Source organism: Pleurodeles waltl, chromosome 7 (genome assembly GCF_031143425.1).
Source record: "Pleurodeles waltl isolate 20211129_DDA chromosome 7, aPleWal1.hap1.20221129, whole genome shotgun sequence".
Taxonomy (NCBI): domain Eukaryota; kingdom Metazoa; phylum Chordata; class Amphibia; order Caudata; family Salamandridae; genus Pleurodeles; species Pleurodeles waltl.
In genome coordinates, this window is record NC_090446.1 from 1475953933 (window position 1) to 1475973180 (window position 19248).

Consider the following 19248-nt stretch of genomic DNA (forward strand, 5'->3'; position numbering starts at 1 on the left):
AAGTGTCTGAGTTGGTGGGGTCAGAGACCCAGTTTATATATCCAAAAATGCCTTTGGAGTGTGGGAGACTTCAGAGTGTGTTTTTTTTTTTAAAGTGCACAAGTTCCCTTTTTAGTATCATCCTGTCTGCCAGGGTCCCAGCAGGGGGTTTGGCAGTCCATTGTGTGAGTGCAGGCCACTAGCCTTTGAAATGTAAGTGTCAAGCCCCTTCCCCCACCCCCTCCAGCCCAGGAAGACCCATTCAGTATGCAGGTGAGTGCAGGTGTGATTGAGTATCCTGTGTGTGGATGTTTAAGGGAGAGAGCATATGCACTTTATCACTTTTTAGCAGTGCTAAAGTGTGCAGAGTCCTAAAACCAGCAAGAACAGTGTCAGACAAGTGGAGGAAGGCAGGCAAAAAGTTGGGGGATGACCACCCGAAGGTCTAACAATACCAGTGGATTGGGGAGGCTACCCCTCTGGAAAACCCCAGAAGGCTGGTAGGAGCAGTCCCAGGTCCTCTAAGCAGCCCACAGGTGCATGGAATCATACTTCCAATACTGGCAGCAGTATTGGGGTAGGATTCCGACATATTTGATACCAAACATACCCAGGTTCAGAGTTACCCTTATGTAGCTAGACATAGGTAGTGACCTATGTCCAGTACAAGCGTAAAATGTCATCCCTGCACTCACGAAGTCCAGGAAAATAGAACTGGAGTTTGTGGGGGCACCTCTGCTAGTACAGGGCTGCCCTCACACAAAGGTAGTTGGACCCTGCCCTCTGGGCTAGGAGGGCCTGCAATAGGGGTGACTTAGAGTACCATGATGCTATATTAAGGGTTTCAAGGGTTCAAGGAAAGCTAGTGTTGAGGTATAGTTTTGGTTGTTAAGGTTCAAGGATAGATAGCATTAATGGATAGTATGATGTTTGTAGGGTTCATAGAAAAATAGCATTAAGAGGTTTTAAATGTTTAGGGAAGGGTAGCTGTAGGAAGTTGGGCTATTGGTTGAGAGAATGAGGCCCTTCTAAATCAATCCTTGTCAGAGTGAACCTCAAAAGTCACTAAATTAAACTGTGCTTAATTCTCTGGTAGCTTGGCATAAAAGCAGTCGGCTTAACGTAAAAACACAACAAACAAACAGTTACAAAGTAAAAACACAACACAAGAAACATCCCAAACCAATGTAGAAAAATAGAGTATTTTTTAATAAATAAAATTATACCAGAGTGACAAAAATCCAATCAGTTGAAACAGAGGTACTTTATTTTAAAGTTTTAGGTAAGTATAGGACCTCAAGTGCTGCTTATGTTTATTTGGTCGTGCTAACCTGGGGAAAGTCACAAGTTTCAGCTGACTGCAATGGAGTGCAGACTGGAAACAAAGACCAGGTTAGTCCAACTGAGAAAGTTATCTTCTTAAAGTCTGGCACAAAGAGTCCAGTTCTCCATGGAGGATGCCACGAGGAGCAGGCCCAGGATCCAAGTAGGCTAGGGCGATGAAAGGCTGGTGGCATACTTACAAAGGAAGGGGCAGGGAACATCCCTACACCACCTATACAGGCAGGATGGCCCATCCTGCTAACACCTAACCCCATCTTTGTCTCACTGTCTTAAAGGAATACACAAAGGCCATTTGTCAAGCTATTCACAGTAATGTGACTAAGGACACAGGCAGCAGGTACCAAATGGTTAGGACAAGAGAACGCCAACTTTCTAAAAGTGGCCTTTTCAGAATTGTGACTCAAAATCCAACTTTACCATTAAAGAGGAATTTAAATTACAATTCATTTGAGGCCAAGCTTGAAATACCTATCTGTTCCCAATCAAAAATATTGCTTATTAAATGTAATAGGGTGACCCAATGTTATCCAGTGGAAGAAATAGGCCTTGCAGCAAAGAAAAATTAATTTAGGAGTTTTTCACAACTTAGACATATAAAACACGTTCTATTTTTTTTAATTACATGGTTTGCTTAGGGCCTGTCTTAGGGGTGACTTAAATGTCTTAAAAATTAAGGTTTGGGGCTGTCAAAAGGTTTATTTTGCCAGGTTGAATTGGCGGTTTTAAAACCTTCCTACAGACTGCAATGACAGGACTAAGACATGTTTCGTAGTGCTACTTTAGTGGGTGCCACAATGAGTGCTGCAGGCACACTACTAGCATTTAATTTAGAGGCATTGTTACCATGGAGTACAATATATACTAGGGATTTACAAAGTAAATATGCTAATCAGGTGTAAGACAATTGTACCATGTTTTAAAGAGAGATCACAACCACTTTAGCACTGGTCAGCAGTGGTAAATTGTACAGAGTGCTAATAGCAACAAAAATGAAATTCAGAAAACAGGAAGAGTAAAGGCAAAAAGGTTGAGAGTGACCCTGCAGAGAGCAAAGTCCAACAGTATTGTTAAGTGGTAGTGTCAAAACCCCTTTCAGAGGACAAGCAGGAGTTATTGGCCCAGTGACTCAGTGGTAGCATGGGTTGAGCAATCCAAGGCTCTCTGAGGGGTAGGTAGGAGTGAGGCATATACCCTTGCAGGGAACACTGGTCTTGGCAGGTGGAAAGCCGGTGCTCCAGATTATTGGAAAGTGTTTTTTGACTTCTTCAGGGATGGCCCCTCACCCAGCAGAGACCCTAGCAGACCTTGGTCCCTAGTCCTGCTACCAGCACCTAGAGGTCTTGGTGATCTTCTCTAGCTGGACCCAGCAGGGGACTGTGCTGTTTCATGCTTCCATTCTTATACTATATCTCTCTTTACTACTAATATGACTCCAGTACTATATCTTATACATGTGATTTAGTGTCTGGGCCTTTGAAATTCAGGCTGTGGGTCTCAGCTTCTATGAGATGCTCTTTCATTTGCCCCTGTCAAAGGGACAGTCTATCACTGCAGGAATGGCTACAGTTCTCCCACAACACAGGCCAAGGAAATAACTAGGAATCACACCTGCCAGTCATCCTCTACTGAAATACACCTCACAAAAGTTCAAAAGCCTAAGCCTTCTCCCCCATTAAGATTCCCCCAGTCTAGAGTGGCCCGGTCTACAGTGCCAACCTTATCAGTCCCACCATCTCCTTGACAATGAGCCTAGATGCCACTGACCTGTACCTCTTCGTGGAATCAAAGAGACCAGTGATGTGCACATGGGATGCTCTGCCCCCCTTCCTTCAGTGCCTGCTCCCACCCCAGTCCTCAGGATTGTCAGCAATCCACATCTCCTGTCTGGGGGTTGCAGTCCTCACCCCATTAGCCTCTCTAGGTCCCAAGCTCCCAAAATGGAACACAACCCTCCCTGTGTTGTACTATACAGAGGCAAAAATCCCTGCATGCACACACAAGAGTCACTACATACAATCCACGCAGGCCAAGGGTGAGTTAAGTACATAACAGCAGAACTTTATATGAGTGGGTCAGTAGGCACCACTCCAGTGACACAGGTAAAAAGGCCTATTCACACTAGTGATTTCTATGCAATACAAAACTGATAAGCTGCCACCCTGCGCTTGTGTCACTTAAACATGCATGATCCGTGTTCGCCAAAGAGTAGAAATCATTACCGGGGTCCAGACATCAATGCAGCGGTGGCACTCAGAGTAGGAGTGCACATCTTGTAGCATAGGATTTTAGGGTTCAGTTAAATATAGTATTAAAGGCTTTTAAGGTTCAGGGACAGGTAGAGTTAAAAGGTAGAAAGGAGTTTTTTATGATGTAGGGAAGGATAGAATTAAGTGGTAGTAAAGAGTTTTGGGGTTCAGAGATGGATAGCATTAAAGGGTATTATGGTTTTCTGGTTCAGGGAATGGTAACTAAGGGGTAGTAATTAAAACCTTTGCACTAAAATTATTAGACAGTTACATTCATAAAAACTTTAAAGACATAAGGTTGTGATGGTTACAGATACCGTGCTATAATTTCACTATTTAAAACCCATACCTAAGTACTACTCTGAGGCTTTTTAAAATAGGAAAGCACAAAAGGGAGTAGCAATACAAGATAAAGGTATTTAAAAGTTTAATACTTTATTTAGCAACAGTGTATAAAAATCTCTGGATGGGTACAGTGTATAATTTCACAGTTTGAAGACTTGTACCTAATTTCTGGTCTGATAGACAAGTAACCCGCGGAAAGGCAGCTTTCTTTGACCAGACTGAGTAATTTAATCTATTTAAAGTGTTTAATGTGCTGTTGTCTTAACTGTGTTTAAGCGCAGCAACATCAGTCTTAAACTTAAGGTATATCGTCAGTCTACAGTTGAGCTGAATATCTGAGGAACTGAAGACAGATATGATGACTGGTCTGCAGAGGCGTAGCCCCCTCTGATTAAAAGCTGGTCTTAAAGTGGTTTTTCAACTCTCCAGATTTGCTTTGCATATGCAAGTTTGATGAACCAAGGTTTCAGTAGATTTTCCACAGAGTTAGCAGGCCCCTGCGCTGATGGGACATTTCCAAGTGGATAAGGATCAAGTGACCGTCAGCAGCCCAGGCGGTATTTCAGAAAAGGATGTTGTGGTCCTTGATTTGATATGATTGAGGTGCTAATTTATCATAGGATGCTATTGTAAGCCAGGCATGCCACCTTTGCGTAAATGTTTCTTTGTCTACCAGCAGCAAGTTTCTCTTAATGCTTTGTTTACAGTAGCCTTCACTAGGAAGTAGTTTACAGTTAAATCCAATTTTACATTTAGGCCGAGAGTGGTTAGTGAGCCAGAAAGACAGGAGTCATTTCTGCTGCAAATTCCTTCCCAGTCATGGCTATTCAGGGTTCCATTGTTTGAATTCCCTACTTTGTAGCAGACTTTGATGAATGCTCCTTGTTTTGCTAAGGATTGTTTGGTTAGACCAAATTCTAGTCGCAACTGGGGTGGAGACTAGTAACGCTGTATTGAAAAAAACTGACTTGAAAAGTTTTGAAATGATTTTGTCCGGATGAGTGGCTTCTCTGTCCCTTAAGGCTTCCCTGCCATAAGCTATGGTCGGGACTAGTATTATGGAGGGATGCGAATGTTGATGTCGCTATTACCACTTTTAGGTGTTTGAAGGCTGCGATGAGGGTGTTGGCTTTGAGGCACATGAGCTCCAAATGTTGCTTGAAGGAGCCTTACCTATCAAGTAGCTTGCCCATATATTTGTATTTTGATACCACTTCTACATATCCTTCTTCAGGTACCATTGGTGGTGGCTCAATGATGGTTTCCCCAAAATCATAATCTTAGACTTCTTTAGGATAATTTCCATAGCATTTGTGCTGGCTAGAATATGAGAATGCAGTGTTCAGAAGCCTCTGAGCGGCTAAGCAAGAGTAGGTCTTCCGCATACATTAGGAAGGGCAGCAGGGTGTTGCCCAACTTTGAATCTTGTGAATTTGCCTGGGCAAGTCTGGTAGGGAGGTCTTCTAAGAAAAGGTTAAAGAGTGTGGGGGCTGATGCGCACCCTTGTCTTCGTCCTTGGTGGGTCCAGATCTTTCTTGAAAGATGGTGGCGTTCCCTAGCTTTATTCTGACCCAGGGATCCTTGTGGAGTACGATCAAGGCTTGCAGCATGGGGCTAGGTATCTTCCAACTAGCAAGTTTGCTCCAATGCTCTCCTCGATCCACCCTGTCAAACGCTGCCTCATAGACTATAATGCATAGGTAGTGGGGCAGGTTAGTTTTCCTGTGTTGGTCGAACAGTAGGGACAAAGCCATCAAGTTTACCTTCTCTGGAATATTGATTTATCGCCCTCCAGGTCCTAATAGGAAGGTCCTTCAGGCTTTACCAGAAGTGATAGCAGATTTTGCCTGTAGGAATTCTAATTTCACCATTCTGGGTGACTTTATTATTCATGCAGACGACGAACACAATAATTCTGCTAAAACCCTACTCATGGATCTAGCAGCCTTAGACTTGACAATTGATTATTGGCCCCACTCACATTAAAGGCCACACTATTGATTTCGTGTTCAGTAACCATTTAAATCTATCAGCCCTGGCCCTGCTCACTTTGGTCTGGTCTGATCATTTTTAGGGTCGAGCCTGCATCGCATGCGCTTGCGCATGCGTTTTGCTAAGCGAGACGCTTTTGTAACTAAAAAGGGCTCGGAGCCCTGTCCACGTCATGTCAGTGTTTGTGTTTGGCTTGTGGGCTTGCCATTTAGAATCTGCTTGATTTCATTAGTGGAAGGCATGCTCATGTCATGCCTTTTCTGGTGGATAGCCCTCCTCGAGTGCATCGACCAAGTACAGAAAACATGCGAGGCTTGGTGTTTTCTGTCCGGCTCGTGGACTACTTTTTCCTCTCTTTTCCCAGCGCGATCTTGCTTGGCAGAAGTCAAGCACTTTACATAATATCGACCCGGTTTCACAGTTAATTGCACTTTTTCCGGTTAGTACATAAATGCAATTTTGCCGATAGGTTTCATTACCAGTGAAAAGTCGGGTTAGGAGTTTACAACGCTGTCAGCTCTAACACGAGCAAACGCGAGACCCGTTGCATTGCAAATGCTTGTTTAATTTTGCTCACGCTTCCCACAATCTCTGCACCTACACAACCACTATCCAGCAATTCAACTCTGTGCCAATGGTCTAAGTTAAGTCGTAAAGACTGGACAGACACATTAGAACACTATCGCCCTTCTTTTTCTACCAATGAGCTTTGGTCAGCAGATTTATTTAACAAATGGATCTCTAACTCTTTAGACACCATACTACTGACTAAGACTGTCCATAAAAATGCCCTCACTAAGAAATCTCCTTGGTTCTCTCCCCAGTTGCGGCAGCAAAAAAAAGAATGCAAGCAGCTAGAAAGAAATTGGAGGAAATCCTATGATGATGCCTCCAAATGTGAATATAGAAGAGAGATTAGATCCTACCGTGCGGAAATCGAATCTGCACAGGGAACATTCTATTCCTCTAGAATAGAACAATCTTCCAACTTCTCTAAAGAGATCTTTTTACTTTTTAAAGAACTGACCCAAGATCCCTTTCTTAGCAGTTTAATTCAAGCCTCTACGGAGCACAGCAATAATTTAGCAGGTTGCTTCCAAAAGAAAATTCTAGATATCCAAGGAACTTTCCTTCATAATCTCCCCCAAGAGGCCAAATTGGCACATCAAGAGGAATCCCATCTTCAGAGAGCCACTTTTGCAGTCTTTCAGCCTCTGACGGAAGTTTTAGTGAGGAGCTATCTATGTACTATAAAATCAGGTTCTCCCCTGGACCCTCCCCCACCATATGTAGTAGCCTTAGTTTCAGATGCCATAGTGCCTGCCCTAACCAAGGTTCTCAATAACTCTGTTACATCTACTCAGTTTTTACAACATTGGAAGCATGCTTAGGTTCTAAGGTTATCAAACCTGTACTAAAGAAACATAGGCTTGATCCAACTCTATTGAGTAATTATAGACCAATCGCTCTTCTTCAGATAGAATTTAAAATCATTGAAAAACACATCAATAAACAAGTTACTGGTTTCCTTGAGAATATAACCTTCATCACACCCAAATGGGTTTCAGACTTTTACACAGTACTGAAACTGCCCTTTTGGCTATCACAGAAAATACTCATCAACACCTGGACTCGGGGGGGATATGCAGCAATCATTTTATTAGACTTGAGTGCTGCATTTGATACTGTGGATCACAAGATATTACTAGATAGAATATCTCAGATGGGATTTGAAGGGACCTCCTTTAAGTGGCTTTCCTCCATCCTGAAGGAAAGGACCTTTCATGTCCTGGACTGGTCTTTTTTTCCAATTCTCTGTTACTCAGTTGCTAGGGTGCCACAGGACTCTTCCTTGAGCCCCACTCTTTTTAATATTTATATGTCCCCTTTGGCAAAAATCATTGAACCCTACGGTCTATCCCTGGTGTCTTATGCTGATGACACTCAGTTGTTTTTTTCTTTTTCCACCAAAGTTAACTCCGATCAGCCCACCTTATCTTCCTGTCTTCTAGATGGTGCCAGATGGATGGGAGATAGCAAACAGAAGCTTAACGACTCTTCACTGGCTTCCTATCGAACAACGTACTAGCTTTAAAGCCATGTGCACTGAGGCCTTCAAAATAAGGGTCTGGTTTTTCTTAGACGAATTGTTACACCCTACACCCCTCGGAGAACACTTCGATCTTCATCAGCTTTTCTAATTAACTTTTTCTGTGCTAAGAAAACCAGAGAGGGAGGCAGATCCTTTGCTTGCAGAGCTGCTAACTTTTGGAACTCCCTCCCCTTGGAGCTACGCCAAGATACTTCAGAACTCTCTTTTCGTAGAAAATTTAAAACTGCACTATTTTCAGTTAAGTCCTAGTCTTATTTCTTTGGGGTCCTCTGTCAGCGCTGGGAAGCCTTATGGTAGCCAATTGCTCTATAAATCCCATAAACTAAACTAAATTAAGTTTGATGTTGTTCCCATGCCTTTGGCAAACCCTGTTTGATTGAATGGAGTTGAATGCCTTTGAGTAGCCCAAGATGACCGCTCCTCAAGGAGACAACTGGCAAATAATTTTGGGTCCACGTCCAGTAGCGCTATGAGCCGATAGTTGGCGTGACACGAGTCATTGCCAACTTTATAAATCAGAGAGATGGTGGATCCTTTCCACAAGGATGCGGTGGTGTTTACATTAATTACTTAGCAGTATTGAAGAGCTAGAGACTTGGTGGATGAGTGGGACAGAGAATACGGTGAACACTATTAAAGAGCTATTCTCATGATTGTGATAAGTGAAAGACAGTGGGCTGTCGGTTTGAAAATGACCATTGATAGTACTTGAGTTGAGACACCCTAATTTCCTTATAGGGGCCTTGCCCATTTTGGTGTGCTTGAAGGCAAAGTTTTGAGTTTGTTCTGGGGCTGATCAGAACGTGTACTGGGTTATTAGTAACTCTTCGTCTTGGTGGGCTCCGAGTAGGTTCATTTTGAAATCCCTGGAGAGGATTATTTCTGAAGGCTGCAGACCTTCTTGGAGGTCAATAATGTATTTGTTTAGATGTTCTATGGCTGTTTTTTTGGTGGCCGCTTTTCGAGGGATGTATATGTTTATGAGTTCCAGATTGAGCGTACTTGGGCCCATAGCATAACCACTCCACCTTTACTCCCGTCCAACACACACTGAAAACCATATCAGTGAATTATCCAAATACAAAATATTCTGCTGGATACTTTTAACTCTAGGCTCCTCACCTTTAAAATATGTATTTCCGTCTCTTGATATAGCACTCCGCTCACTCCCGCAGGAAGATCTTGGCGCTGCACTGATCCGGCAGGCTAAGGCATTTAAAACAACTATGTTTTAAATGTATTTTTAAAATGTATAAAATATGAGCAAGTACGCAGATAAAGAGGAAGTTTATTCACTGGTATGGGGCCCTTTATGAAAAGCTATCTGCCCCCATGTCTTGAGAGACAAAATATATCCAGGCAACACAATAGATTCATGCAGTTTCCACCGCTGTGTTTCTGCATGCCAGCAGGTGGTGCCACACAGGTGGTGTGTGTGGCTCCACATCAGCTTTTTACCTCCCTGGATGAGATGGAATGGAGCCACATAAAAGTACCACCCAAGCACAGTGATGTCAGTTCCTTTCTTTCTGCTCCTTCCGACCAGGATTTTCAGTTCATCTCCCATCTTATGTAACTCTTACAACCCACAAAATTCCACAATAGATGCCGCAGTCCACGAGCAGCATGTAACTTTCCATGCCGGGGTATTTCCGCACCATATATTATAGCCTTATAGAAAAGTTAAATGCAGCAATCAGGCTCAAGTCAATTTTGACATGTTTAAATGGAGAACGCAGGCACTTTACTCCTCTTTAGTTGGGGTAAAGGGCACAGAGTTGTAATGTCAAAAAAACATTTGGATCCAGAAAAAATCTAAAAAATCTAGGGTGACTACGCAGAAAAAGTGGATTTCGTACAACTCCTGTGGTTAGTTCATTTATCCAATCAAGAGTCGACTGTGGGAATGCTATATTGTTAGATGCTTTCAAGACCTTGATTGCCCATATTCAACTTATTCCAAATGAAGCTTCATGACATTTGTGTGAGGTCAAAGGAAATATGAATCAATTTCCACCACTCAAAAAATTGCATTGCCTCGGAGACTAGTAAAGAATCTCTTCTAAAGCACTGACTATTGTCCACAAATCTATTTTTTACCAAGAATTCTGCATTCATTGCGACATAATTAATTTGGCATATACCAGCAAGACAACTATGGTCTAGGACTTTCAAAAATCTAAAGCAAAGGCTTCAACCATCGGGGAGATACATTGTTCTCCACTGCAGCTGTAAAGCCCAGGAGTTCCCCTCCTTTTTCACTTATGCAGTCAGTGATCCCTGTTTCCACTGAAAACCTATCTTTAATTCTGTATTATTTTCGTTTTTTGTCCTGATGTCTTTTTTTCTAAAACCTTATATTCAGCAGTCATACGGATCCAAGAAAACGATGTGATTGTACTTTTGATAAATATTATTGCCAGTACCAATATCTGGTCAATCATATAGCATTGGTTGTAGAGGAAATAGAACTAGTATATACACATTGGTGTTGCTTTTTAATGAAAATGCATTGCTACACCGGCACACAGTAGTTAACGTGTAATTAGTTTGAGATATTCTGCTGTGAAGATGTGTTTATTTTAGAATGAGGAAGGTAGGCCTTGAATTCAAAATGATTGTTGCTGCCTGTCATCATCTTATTTTTTCAGACAGTTATCCTTCTGTCTTTCCACACCATGCACTCAGCACACAATTTGTTTGTAAATAATGTTTCGAAACACAATGTCATTCTCTCGTGTAAACCATGATGCTTCATTCTCAAGTTTTTTCCTCATGCTGTGTTAGTAAAGTGAATGCTTTCTCAAGGCTGCACCTACTGGGACCGCAATGTAATTTTTCATGAGAACCTAACATTGACTGTCACTGATTTTGCACTATTTATAAAGCGTCACAGGAGCACCAGGGATGGTCATTGAATGGTTAAAGTCTGTGGGACAGTGCTGGGAAATGGGATTTCATACTGCATTGTTCTTTCTGTAATAGGATTGTGTGGGATCAATGATCCTTTGCATGCTCACACTAAAATATGTAGAGCGTATTGTATTTCACCCTATAAAATGAGCTTCATCCAGAGGGTGTTGGGTTCAGGTTCCCTTTATCTTTAGCAAGTAAAACTCAGTCGTCCTGATCTCTGATTTATAAACTATTTACTGAACTGCATTATTCTCTGTTCTGATATTTCATGCTTTGTATTTTATTCTGAGCTTTATACTTTTATAAAACAAATGACTCTTTGCCATTTACTTGCTTTCTGTAGTGATTGAAGGCTTAAACAAACCTTCATGGTTTTATTGTGAAGCCAGATAATCTTTGCATTTAATTGTGAAATGTTATTTGATACTGCATTTACATACTGACGAGATCCAGTGAGGAGCAACAAAATCGTACAAGGGAATTAACACCGCTCCCGGTTCATCGGTACTGTTTTACTTTGATGATGAAGGAAAAACATGGGTGGGCACCCGAGTGGAGGACCACTGTCCCACCAAATGAAATGTCCCCAAAAGCCCCATAGATTAAAAATAAAATAAAGTTTATTTATTATCATTTTATTTTTCATCCACCCATCCTGAACAGAGTGTCAGGGCGGGACGGGGCCTGCTGAGTGGCAACAGCAGGGAGAAGGGTGGGCTGCCTTAAGTTAAAAGTGTGCATGTCCCCCAGCCAGAAATACATACTTTGAAACCTCTCTAAACCACCTGTCTTAAGCTGGGTTAGAGCAAGTACAGGCCTCCAGTGCCCTCGGAAGCGCCGAGAGAGGCCGCTCCTTCCAATCATGGCGTTTCTCTTAGGCTGATTAACAGCATGAGAGCAGCTCCGGGATTGGTTAAGGGAGTTGGTTGGGGCCTGCACTCAACGCTGGACTGCAGAGGAGGAGGACGTGTTGTGCACGTAAGGTAAGTGTATTTTTATTATTTTGCTTGCGGCACAATAGTGCATGCCAGTACTCACCACCGATTTGCCCGCCCCACCACTCTCCTTAGATGCCAGCCGGTGCTGAGGAAAAAGTGCTACATCGGCAGTAAAGTGCATAGCGGTGAAATCTACTAGATCAAACTCTACCTATGACTGAAAATCTTTGCTAGGATGAGCTGGATTCACTGTAAATATCAGAAGTGCTTCTCGATGCTAAAGTTTAACTCTTGCTAAAATGCTGGTGCACAGGTCTTCTATGCAGTTTCTCCACATTGTTATGTGAAAACGAATCTAGTGATGAACTAGAACCTATAAGAAAGCATCCCATTACTGGGAACACATATAAATGAATAACTGCATGTATGAATTAATGCAAGGAGATTTCAGAAAGCTGGAAAAGGGATAGGTGCATAACATTGGGCGAGTCTCCCAATTTTACCTGAACACTGTCCTCTTTTTTTCTTTCTTCTTTTAATAACAAAGTTTAACATTATTTTACAGGTCATCCTTCCATTTTCATCTGTATATTTATAACTCACTGGATAAACAATGTTTAAGTGCACTGCTGGTTTAATTCACGGGTTTAGTCGTGTTTTATTCTTCTCCCGGCTGTGAAGCTATGTGAGTAACCGGCTGCAAAAGCAGCTAAATGAGGGGGACGTTCCTTCCTTGAAAAACATGTGGCTCAGGAGGTTTGGAATGAGAATCAAAGTCCACTCAGCCTTCAGTCCTCCTGAAGCTTGTACATTACCACCTCACCCAGAATGCCTCCACCTCACCCTTACTGTTCCTCCTGCCTCGTGCATCACATATACTCACATTATATAGCTGCCAAGTTCTCCATGCATGATGTCCTGCTCCAGTCCAGGTTTTTCAGACCCTTTGATTTCTGGGATTTGTAGTCCTTTTATATAATGGTATAAACCACAGTCCCATAATTCGAAGTAAAAAAAACCTGAACTGGAGCAGCACGTCTCGCATGGACCTGGGAAAGCTGTGCTACTACTACCATTAGCTCGCTAAAGGCGCAAGCCAAGCTCTACCTAGCCAGACCCAGTAAGTGGCGTCTTCTCTCCTTCCTTATCGGAGAATGCTGAACTTTTAACACAAACACGTACCCTTTGCCGCATTAAAACTCCAAAAGAGTTTCAAACGCGGTTTGGGCGGTGCACAGTGTGAACAGTGGTTGGAGCTCGGCACACGTCCCTTCTGAAGAGCGGCCCAGCTCGCACGAGGTAGGATCCGTGAAACGAAACCGAAGGTTGGTATTCAGCGACGATTTTACCGGACACGTCAAGTTTCCCCTGGGGAGGTACCACTAGAGCACCTCTGAAAAAAGGAGGCACCACGGTTTTTATTGCCATTTTAGACACCATCTCCGCAGCACGACTTGGTCCTCCAAACGGACATCATCTGATCGGACGCTGGTCCCGGCTGCCTCCGTGGCCCTCGCCCTACTCGTCACATTTCGTGGCTCGCTGAGAGTCGGTGTGTGTTAACTATCTGAACAGGCGAGTAACTCCTCCCACGGGTGTGCATGTCAGTCTCAGCATCCCTTCCTGCATCACCGCTTCCCACGTTCGGAAGTTATCTTCTGAGTTAGTGACGGGCGGAGCGGATGGGGGTGGGTGAAAGGCGGGTGGGGTGGCAGCAGTCAGTATAATCACATATGTAACAAGCATTGCTAAAGGCAGCGGTGCTTCGGCGGAAATGCTCCTAGCCGCTGCTGAAAACGATAGCCCCCCTGCTTTCAGCATGGCTGGTGCGTTGAACTCCGACGATATCTGTACGATGGATGCGCGATGCAGTATCACTTCTCACCAGTCTGAAGCCACCAGTGCTTAATTTGTAAATAAAAAGGTGCCGGTGCCCAAAGCCCTCCTCTTAAACACGGGGCTGCTGCAATTAAATGTGTGAACACGGAATACTGAGGCGCCGTAATCCTGAAGCTAACTCGGGCCTCTTCAGTCCATATAAAGCCACTCCCTGCCCCCTCAGCTCACTCTTGCAGCTTTCTACTTTCTCCCTTTCTGACGCTTTTTCGTTTAAAAAAATAAGATGAGCACCGGAAACAACAAGCAGAAATTAAGCACTGGAAGCCACGTTGCAACGGAGACTATAGCAAGCATTGGCAAAGCCAATAGACTTTGGAGTACCAACACATGATAACACAGGTACTCGCAAATGCTGTTTTGTGCTTTACGTGCACAAGTGTAAATCGCACTAAAGCCTCTCTTACTGGCCTTCATAATGCTGGGAAATGGTAGGGGGTATCCTTTTCTCGAAGGTATCCTCTAACCCCCATTTTAAAGCCTCGTTACCTCAGTTTACCTCTACCCAATCCTAAACCCTAACAAACCCTTTACCTCATTTACCTCTACCTGCTCCTTTACGCCAGATTTAATATTTGCCCCATTTACCTCTACCCACCCCAAACCCTAAAATCACCCATTACCTCCCTTTACCTCTAACAACCGTAAAGCCCTACAATCACCCTTATGCCCATTTACTACACACACCTTTCCCCTAAATACACCCATAAACCCTTTACTACCAACGAGCCCTCAAGTCCGAAAATTAGCCTTGAAATCACCACTTCCCCTTGTTACCACTTTACTCTGAATTCGCCCATAACCCTTTACTATTCCCACCCCTAAAACCCACGATCACCCTTACGTCCTTTTACCATTACCCACAAATCACCCCTTTACCTCTACCCACCCCGTTACCTTAAATTCACCCATATCACCATTACGTCTGCCCACCATTAAAGCCGAAAATAACTCTTACATTTACATTATCCTAACTTACACTTTATCTCTGTCCGCGCCATTATATTTGTTGTAATATACCACGTGGTAAAGGATGAGTGTGAAGGTAAAAACTCAAAGGGGACACTTACCTGCGTGTTAGGTACCTGCGTTGTAAAGACTGCAGTGTAAGTGCCATATGGAGTAAAGTCTGAGGCGAGAGAGACATACTCCTCTGGGGGAGCCCACATCAAAGCCCACTCTGTGCATATGTAAAGAATTGTAAAGTATGTCAAGATAGGCCTACAACAGGAAGTTTGCCTTATCTAGCTAAGACATTATTATGAAACATTTAGGCGTGTTATGCACACACATTTGATGTATATTGTCATTTCACAGACATGCTAAGTCGGTGATAATTTAGAATATGTGGGGAGCTGTAAAAAATCCAGCTTGGAGAGTAGTTCTTAATGCATTTAATGCTTCTTTTGCATTAAGAGAAAAATATTACATTCCTTGCTTATTAGTACCACAGCACAAGCAAAAATATTACGCTACTTTTACATCGATAATCGTGGGAAAATGACGTTTATCTCTAAATTTGTGGTAATGCCACAATAACCGGTTGTAGTGACAGTATTGGTAAATTGTGGTGTGATGGCAGTACATCCGACATTCTGTAAACGGATTCCTTAAAAGTGTTCTCCTAACTCTTTTTAAGGAGGTAGTAGGCTTTTGTTGCTCGATTCCACAAACAGCCTTACAACAACATTCCTGATATCACACAGTAAATTCGCCCCAAAGTACCCAATACAAGGGGCATTAGTAACTGCGAAGAGGTCGGTGGCGATAGAAATAACAGGGATCACACAGGGGGCCTTGAGGTTTACCTTAAAAATTAGGAACCAGGGGAATCAGTAATGTGGCTCACAATTCTTCCCTGTACTTTACTTTTAGACTCCCCAAGGTTTCAGCAGGCAGAGTAGTAAGGAGTTTGTAGAGTTCAGGGAAGGGTAGTACTAAGGGGTAGAAAGGGGCTTTTAGGGTTCAGAGAAGAGTAGTGTTTTGGGGCAGCAAGAGTTTGTATGGTTCAAGGAAGAGTAGCATTAAGGGATAGTATGATGTTTGTAGGGTTCAGGGAAGGGTAGCAATTAGGGTTTTTTAAGGGTTCGGTGAAGGGTATCGTTAAGTAGTAGTGTCAGAACTTCTTTCTGAGGATAAGTAGGTGTTACTGGGCCCACCTGTGGAGGCCTTTTACTCCCGATAACTCAGGGCCCAACCTTCAATGGGTCCTGAGTAACTGGGCCAAGTACTACCCCTTTCAGTACTTGACTTTCAGTAGTTGTGTGGGTCGAGCAGTCTAAGGGGGGGGGAGTAAGTATAAGACATACACAGACACTGTACTCCACTTGAAAATAGAACACAAGAAAAATCACACACCAATGTAGAACAATTTAATACATTATTTGAGACCAAAATAACAAAAATCCAATAGGTAGGACTGAAGAATTGCAGTTTTAAAGATTTAACTGAAATTAGTGCCCTAAAGGCACAAAGCCCTAATTGTGGTTATCTGGTTGCGCTGGACTGGGACAATGTTGTAATCTCAGACCAACTGCGATGGAGCACAGGCCGGGTACCAGGACCCAGTTAGGCCTGTTGCACAAAGTACCTTAACTCCTGGTTGCAGAGCGTTGCGAGATCCTGTGTTGAGGATGCCTTTCGCAGCGGCGGTTCTAATGAGCTTCTAGAGACGATGCAAGGTCCTTTGTCGAGGATATGTCACATGGCGGCAGGACTGATAGCCATAGATGAGGCTTGTGATGTGAGGTCCTGCGTCCTCGTTGAGGATGCCATTGATGAAGGCTAACGATGCAAAGTCCTGCGTCGGGGATGTGTTGGTAATTAAAAGCCCTCTTTAATAGTAAAGTCAAATTTTACATCACAATTGTGAAAATGCTACTCTTAGAAAGTTGCCATTTTCTTGCCCTGACCATTTGGTGCCTGCATCCTGCCCCTGGGTCACATGACTTAGTGTAGCTAGCAGTTTTTGCTTGCGCACTGTTCTCTGAAAGTGAGACAAAGGCAATGTAAGTGCTGGCAGGATGGGCCACTCTGACTTAAAGAGGGGGCAGAGCTGGCACCTACCACACTTGCCATTTCGACCTGGCGAAATAAACCCTCTTCCAGGCGTAAATTCTCCTTTTCAATACTATGTAGAGACAGCAGGTAAGAGATGCTTGGTCATGGACCAAGGCAAGCTGTGCCTTTGGTGGCTGGATTAGAGTAATGACTCCTTAAGTCATGCATCATGTATGCCATTATGCACCTAAAGGCCATTTAGGTCTAGCAGACACAGCTTTACAGCACCAATCCCAGAAAGAGATCTTTGTCGAAGCTGCGGTCTTACTTCCACAGTCCCAGTTTCAAGCCTGTTCCTGTTAATGATCCTCTTCCGATTCAAACTCTTTGGGTAAGTACAAGCAAGACCATAAAAATACAATGCAGAACTCAAACTCCCTTAAAGTTCCCCTTTTTTAGAACTGATTCTTCAGCTGGCCCTGACATGCCCAAGTACCTTGGGCCATCATCGATCCTGTACCACACAGCAGCCTTCAAGAAGACCATGCTTCATTTCTCTGGTGCGATTTCGAACCCCTATAGTGTGCCTTTGGGTCCCATGGAGCTGCCTGTGCCTTAAGATGGATTACCATTGGTGGACCCTCTGCTGATGCTGTCTGTTCCCTTGGGAAATATTACTGGATCTTTATTGACTCCAGTACAGATTTACGTGCCGGCATGCGATACATGGTGGGTCACACAGCACGAGTGCTATTGCCTCCACCAGCATGGATAGATGATCCGATGCCCGTGCACAAATTGGACCTGAAACTGGCATGCTCCACCTGTGTCAAGCTATGAAATCATGAAAGCTCACCAGGTCATTATATAGCCTGACTCTAGCATGATGCATCTGCCACAAGAAAACTATCAGCTGAGGCTCCTTTTTAGGTCGAGCAGAGCAGCGCGCAAGCGCTGCTTTTCCGACGTGTTGTTAAGTATCTGGACTTTTAACCACACCCACCGCACGCCCATCACTACCACTCGTTCATGGGCTTGCCTTTCATAAATCCTGTGAGGACATTGGTAAATGGTTTCCGTTTGTCCCTCCTTGGGGAGGTTTTGTTACCGCCTTGGCCATCGCCCCTGTTACATGGCTAACTGCACTTTTGCCGATAAGTTTGACTGCGAGCAAACTTTTTTTTCCTTTTGTGTCTCTCTTCACGCTGATGCTCATGGCAGCCGTGGCGCTGTGAATCAGCTCGCTTATGTCAAACTGTTTCACTTTTAATTTTCAATTTATGTAGCAAGTAGGAGTTTACAACGCTAATAGCTCCAACTCGAGCAAATGCTAGAACCATTGCATTGCAAAGGCTCAAAAAGGTTTGGTATTTACGGATAGCCCCTTCCCATTTGCTTCCGTTGATGTGACCTGGGGTGGGAGTCTGCTAATTAATACACCTACTTGCAGCACCTCGTTAGCAACAGTGTCTTCCATTTCCTTCAAACAGCACAAGAGGAGACTGTTTTGTGTGAACTAAAATGAACTGTGGGCTGCTAGGCTCTTGATGGTCTTGGTTGGTCTAATCTGCTGTTTGATCACACTTGTGGTGTGAAACCTGCTTCAGAGAGACTTCCGAGGGGCCTCCGGGGCTAGTGTAGACAGAACAGATTGTGACATTCCACAGCCAAAACAACTAATCTCAATAAAGGTTGTCTTACTCCATGTACTCGACGCATGTTTCTAGTCCTGTGCCGTCCTTTCCCACCCTAGTGCATGCTGGGGGCTGTAGTCTGGTACTTGAATAATGATTTGCAACAGAAAGGCCCAGGTCTGAAACACTGTCCTGGTGGAGAGTCGGGTGTTAGGGAGATCGCTTAAGTGTGTTTTTAGAACTGTAGGAGGAAGAAGGAATCGGGTCTCTTATGTCAATCAAGATATTTCAGACCATAGATCAGAGTGAATGCCACAGGAAGGTAGTACTTTACACAGTAGGTAACTAAGCAGATCAAACCAATGCAGCAGAGATTGGTATGTAACCTGCAACATAAAGGTAAGAATGCTGGTTTGGCGTTCATCTTTCTCAGGTCCATAAATTTAGTGTCCGTAAAAATCTCCACAAATTTCACATATATTATGCAGTAAAACGCAATCAGGCTTTTATTACTAAATAAATAAACATTAAAAATATAAACATGCCTTGTAGTTTTTTTTTTTTATCCTCCCCGACTGACCTATGACCTTTTTAATTAAGAACCCGTTCAGGGTCTGTTTACTTAAAATTATATGTTTGTCTGTTTCTTTGTTGTGGGGATGGGCCATGACTCACAAAAGGAAAGTACTTTAGTGAGTCGTGATGTGAGTTTTCTCCCTGGACAAAAGTTAAACGAAGTTGTCATCCTCTGTCTGTCTGGCTATAGTGGATTACGGCGTGCTGTTTTTTTCAGGTGGAGTAATTATAAACGAAGGCCTGGCACCACTTATTAACTGGTTAAACTC

The 19248-nt window shown here is 43.4% G+C and overlaps 1 protein-coding gene across 2 annotated transcripts in view; it reads left to right on the forward strand.

The window, feature by feature from the left end:
- Positions 1 to 19248, forward strand: part of LOC138246532 (probable serine/threonine-protein kinase DDB_G0284251) — a 104290-nt gene that overhangs the window by 22432 nt on the left and 62610 nt on the right. Inside the window, exon 1 of one of the 2 annotated variants that reach the window (XM_069201193.1) lies at positions 11898 to 11918. The exons of the other annotated variant lie outside the window; for it this stretch is intronic. The gene's annotated coding sequence lies outside the window, so the exon portion shown is untranslated. Of the gene's footprint in view, positions 1 to 11897; positions 11919 to 19248 lie in introns of those variants that run through there. 2 annotated transcript variants of the gene reach the window in all.